Below are 6,110 nucleotides of genomic sequence, written 5' to 3'. Positions count from 1 at the left end.
TTTCATTTATTTATGTATTCTTGTTTAAGCGGATTTTTGTGTATTTTAATTTTATTAAAAGTATTCATTTTATTAGTATATATTTTTTATATTCATGATATCTACTAGAACCCTGTTCGGACATATTTCTGTAAGTTACAGGTCTACAATTTAAAAAAAAAAAATTCATGAAAAACAGTGTTTTGGAACAGAAATCTGGACCTCAGTGTAACGCCCAGGTGGTTAAAACTGTTCTAGTTTTAAACATACATCAATAATGTTTGTTATCATTGTGGTCTGCAAGTTTTTTCTCAATGTTACCAGTGGCCCCCAGATGAAAAAAGCTTGGGCACCACTGACTTACACAAACAGCACCCTATCTCATTTTGCGACTTTAACTTTTTTGCAACTCCTGAATCTGTTTTCTTTGGTGATAGGTTGAAAGTAGCAGTCACAAAAGATCTAAAATCTACAACACTATATTCTGTGCCATTTCTTAAATTATATATTCTAAAAGAAGGGGAAAAAACTTTGAGCGAAGATTAAATGGGACAATTAAACACATATAAAACATAATACCACTTTGATACATTTGTATTGTGTGTTATATGTGTTTGAATTCCCCATTTAAACTTCTCTGAAGGAGTTTTAGTCCTATTTTCACATTACTTCACTTTACCACTTGGTGTGATGCAGTCACACCTGAATCAATCATACAGATACCACAATTACTGAACACCTGAGCTGTATACTAATCCTGGGTCAGCGATTCAAAAGGAATTAAAGGCTGAGGATCAGAACACCAAATGCCAGGGAGCGAGGAATAAGGTAGAGGGAACCCACTATATTTTACCCTAGTACCATTTACAACATTGTATACATTTTATTATTTTTAAATGCTACTATGAATTGCACAAACAAATATACTCAATGCTTCTTACAATTTATTTCATTTAAATATCTAACAGATACAATTTCCAGAGGATTCAAACTGTGTAAGTGAAATGTTACATCTACAAAGACATTTCATTTTCACAGAGTAAACCGTTGAACTGCAACTTGTCATTTGTTTCCTGGCATCCAGTGTGACATCCACGTATGTAACTACGCAGGTCTCCATGCTGGCATTTTGTTGCAAGGTGTTTCCTGTAAGTAATAGAAATAGACCAATTTAGGTTTGGATCTACATTATTTTGGATTATGATAATATTGATATTCGCTTTGCAAAGAACATCCAATCATGTGCGAGAGAATCTGAAAGAAAAGGAATTATTCCTGCAAATAACTGAAACTTAACATCTCATATACTATACCAAGTGAAATTTCCTTTGCAAGGAAAAATCTATTTTGCTAAGTGAGCAGTCTGTATTACTTTAGTAAATTAACCTCAATGACAGGAGCAAAACTTAAGAAAACCTGATGAAGGGCTCATTGAAGGGTGTAGTTTTGGATTACAAAATTCATGGTAAAATCCTTAAATAGCTAATATGCCATTTACTAGAAAAGATCGTGTTCACATTCACTAGTGCTAGTATATTTTCTCCTGTTGTTTAGGTTGAAGCTATGCAATGTGTGTTCAGAATCCAAAAAAAGTGTATAAGAAATTTTACATCTGAAAACAAGCTAGCTCATTTAAAAAAATAAAAAAAAAAAAGAACAAAAGAACTTCAGAGGTTCCACCATAAATCAGTTAGGTATTTATTGTTCGTATTATAACTTTTCCTAGAATGCTCATTTCCTTATGTATAAACTGGGAATGGCCACACTTACCAAGTACCAATTCCATTGATCTTTAGGATATGGAAAGCACACTTAACATCATCATCAAAGTCCAAGTTCAATAAATCTAAAGAGAAAAGAAAAAACTAATTTGAATTCTACTTTCTCCACGTGTTCGCATTATGGTGTGTACATAAATTTGATTTTAAAATTGATGATTTTTTTTTTATTTCCACCACTGATCAAAACTGATCAAACTATTTTTTTTTTTTATGTTTTTTGTAATTTTTACACAACAACTTTAGACCACCACTTTTCTTCCTTTATACTGTCTTTTCAAATAATAGCTAACAAATGTACTCACGATAGCTCCTTTAGATTAATGCAAATGATTAGAATATGCCACATCCCTTTCAATCTAACATTGCAAGACACTTTGTTTTGGCTGGGTCATTGGCCTTGGGATTTTTAAAGCATATAATTTTATTGAACACTTCAAAAAATATATTTATAAATAATCCAATGATTTAATAATTATTAATTCATAAAACTTGGTTAAAAACATTACAAAAATCCAAAAGTTGGTACATTTTAAATCCTGAGGTTAGAACATAATGAATAGGCTAATGATATATCGACGCATTTCTCAGAACAAAGTCCGCTGCATCAGGATTTCATTAGCCTATTAAATACAGACATTTACATATTCATTATAACAACTCTGCATTATCCTAATGCAAATATTGTATTGACATGTAAAGCACTTACTGCTATCATTAGAGATGTCTAATTTCTGTATAAATAGGTCGCAGGATCAATCAGTGCAGATATCCTATATCAGGTTGGTACAGGCTTCAGGTTAAAATGAAAGAGGCTAATTAACTATAACAGCTTACTTTGACTGTATTTACACACCTTAGTGACAAGCCAAACAAATGAGGATTTTGAAACCCTTCATTACCACACTTCTATCTGTGGGTGTGCAATAGACACTATGAATTAACTGGGTAATCCCTTTTTTAGTTTCTAACATATATTTTCACCTATTGATGCAATCATTTCCAAACTAGTAATTTTTATATTCATATGTATTCCAATGTTTAGTGGACTATTTGTTTCAAAAGGGACTAGAGCACAAAGAGGAGGGGGCAATCATTGTAGTAATATCTAATTAGTGCTACTGAATATACTATTTCATATCAATCAAAAAATCCTAAGTGAAAACCCCCATGATTAAATTATTGGATTATTTCTAAATATATTGTTGTGTTCAATAAAATTATATGCTTTAAAAGTCCCAAGACCAATAACCCAGCCAATACATAGTGTCTTGCAATTTTCAAAAAATGAACACAATAAGATACAGATTGGGTAAAGGTTTTAGGATTGGTATAATGTAACAAATAATATAGTTAAATCATGCATTTTTATAATGGCTTATACATCCCTTCAAATAATTAATGCCCACGGTGTACATTCAATGACTACATGAACACTAATTATTTTGCCAACCATTTACTGGACTTTGGTTCAGCCAAAGTCGAAAATTAGCTACTGTTTGGCCTAATCTTGTTCTAACCCAATGGAGTCATATTGTGGCAACACTACTGGCAAATATGTAAGTAATGCCACAGCATCAGATATAGTTCCATGTTAGGTGCTATTTATTTCCAATGCTTTATCTGCTTTTCTCTCAAGAAGTACAAAGCTATGTCCCTATTGATAGGATAGCACACCAGTCGTCTCCAGTACAAAAACAATGTCAGGGGACCACAGTACACATGGTTGTGGAAATGCTTCCTACTTCTTACAGCAGCCTGTTGACATCATTTCAGCCTTGGCAAAGTTACTGATTGGAAATCTAAGGTACTTTAATGGAACAATAGTTTTTTTTTTATGAATTTATATATCACACATAACATCATTCATTTGGATTGCATGTTCCTGGTGTTGCTTTGTCTTCCCACTGTCCAGAATTTTGCTGTACAATAGGTTCCAAGAGACCGATAAGAATTCAAAGGAAGATACTATATTATTTGTACTTACTTTCACAAACCATGTTGCATTGGTTTTTGCCTTTGTATTTGGGATCTTCACAGTGTTGTCTGTTACTAAGTTGAAAGACACCATAGTATTCATCAGTCCTGTGGCATGGTTTAAAAGAACTACTGTGATGAGCTACACAACATAACTGAAAGAAAAAATTAAAACAAAATAAATAAAAAGAAGATATACTTAAACTTTACCCTTATGCCAATATCAAAAATGTAGCATGTATGTAAACCCAAAAACCAAAATGTACTGTAGATGGGTGGCAAGAATTTAATCTTACCCAGGTCACATTTGTCAGTTACTAACCTCCTACTATAACATTCCACAGTACACTCAAAGCAGAACTTTCATTAAAAAAAAAAATATACCTCTTACTTTCACAGAGCCCTCTTTATAAACATAAAACTGATCCTACCTGCAAGCAGTATCCGAATGGAAAGAGAAAGATGTGTGCCATGTGCGTGTCTACAAACAGCCAGAGAGGCTGTGTGTTGCAGGGATGGCACAAAGCAGTTAGAAGTCTGCTATATTTGGCATGTTTGTTGTCTTAGCTTTAGGCTTATTTTTAGTTTATCAGAACTTCTGCTTCTATGATATTGGGCATCATAAAGAAGGACTTTTTTTTTTTTTTTTAGCAGATGTCAGCAAGGACATTTATTTGGCAGAACATCATGTTTATACATATATAGTCTAAATAACCAAGGAATATATTCAGTTCTCATGATTAAATACTGAAACAAAATGGAGTGTCTTAGGCCACAAAATGGAGTCTATCAGACCCTTTCATTTACCTTTGCACATTCCAGCAATATCCACATGTAGATTCCAGCATTCTGGAGGATGTTAAATGTATATATAAAATTTATAAAGAATTTATAAATATAGCCCTAAGCATACGAAGAAATAGAAACCCATAGGTAGAGCTTTAGTCCAAACCTCTAGCATACACAGTGTAATGCGCCTGGGCACACAAACCACAGCCAACTCCAGAAGTCCTTTTATCGAGTTTTATTGTAGTCATAAAACAAGACAGGGTATTTTACAGAAATCAAGTCAGAAGCGTAGTACAGGAGGGTAAGGCAAAGGCAGGTCAGGAACAACTAGAGATCAGGGCAGGCAGCAGGCAAAAGAGGTCACAAACAATCCGAAGTAAGGACAGGCAGAGTTCAGGCAAGAGTCAGGTATCAGACCAGGTCGCTAATATAATGACAATTAGAAAAACGTTAACCAACACAAAGAACGCACCCAAGCACACTGTGTACACAGAGGCTTATAGCGGGCAATGGTGTACAGGACAGGTTCTCCTTAAATGACCAGAGTGACCAATGACCTTGCGCCACCTTGGCGCAATTTAATTGGAGGGTAACTGAATCCCCTGCGGCCGAATTCAAACTAACTATGTCCCGCCCTGCGGCAAGGCAGCTGAGTGCCACGCCCTCAGGGGGTACAAGAGGCACGCGTGGTAGCGCGCGCACCTCTTCCCACAGCCCCCCTGGGATGTGCACTACTTTGCACATCCAAAGGAGTGCTGAGAACAGGACTTTTTGTAATCGGGTCCATAGAGATGCAAGGGATGCCGCCTGGCCGAACAGTAGTTTGGCCAGGACAGATCCCTCCGCCTGCAGAGAGAGACACGCTGCGAGCAGGACAGCAGCCTTGGCCATGCTGCCTGCTGCAGCGGAGTCTCCCTCTGCGGCTGGAATCCCCAGGGACGCCGCGGGGGCGCGCAGGACAGGTAAGTTCCCTACACACAGTATTTTAGTGCTCTTCCAGATCATTGGTATGCACCATATCCCATATCTACTATTATGAGCCATTTATTAGAGCCATTCAAATCCCCATGCAGTGTTCGTTTCAATGATCACTCTGTTACTTAGTGGCTGCTTATCAAAAAAGCACAGCAATCACAAAAATTACACACATATATATATATATATAATAAAATAATAGTCTTTTCAAGTGGTAATTAGCTGAAAAACTAAAATTTCTAAGCAGGGTCCACAGTTCTTAGCCATGTGAATAAGTTGATGGAAAAAGTTATCGGTATTATAGCATTCTGAACTCAAGATTGGGTTTTCAATCAATCATCGCCACTGTAAAAAGATTGATTGCCCTACCATATATGTGATGATCAGAAAAAAAAGAGACCAAAAAAGAGGGGATTTGGTAATATTATTCCATTAGCTGAGCCTTAAAAGTTAAGGCATGAATATCGATGGTCACAATTTGTATTTCATTCTCTAAAATGTATTTTGATGTGTATTGTATTTCACTGATAACAGTTAAAATGTACTTTGTACAGACTTTTCAAATTTGTTGACACAATTTACCCAGAACTATTATTTGGTCATTTTTTTTTT

General features: G+C 35.4%; 1 protein-coding gene and 1 long non-coding RNA gene across 2 annotated transcripts in view; one reads left to right on the top strand and one right to left on the bottom strand.

Annotated features, from left to right (window-relative positions):
- The window catches only part of LOC140333219 (lysozyme C-like), a gene marked incomplete in the record, with an annotated part of 25,555 nt that overhangs the window by 4,266 nt on the left and 15,179 nt on the right, over nucleotides 1-6,110 (top strand).
- LOC140333220 (uncharacterized) lies at nucleotides 919-3,890 on the bottom strand. The gene is made up of 3 exons (XR_011921304.1): nucleotides 3,745-3,890; nucleotides 1,750-1,825; nucleotides 919-1,125 (listed from the first exon to the last, which is right to left on the bottom strand). It is a non-coding gene; the product is annotated as an uncharacterized lncRNA (long non-coding RNA).

Source organism: Pyxicephalus adspersus, chromosome 6 (genome assembly GCF_032062135.1).
Source record: "Pyxicephalus adspersus chromosome 6, UCB_Pads_2.0, whole genome shotgun sequence".
Taxonomy (NCBI): domain Eukaryota; kingdom Metazoa; phylum Chordata; class Amphibia; order Anura; family Pyxicephalidae; genus Pyxicephalus; species Pyxicephalus adspersus.
Note: the sequence above shows the minus strand (reverse complement) of the source record. Positions and strands in the feature narration are given on the sequence as shown.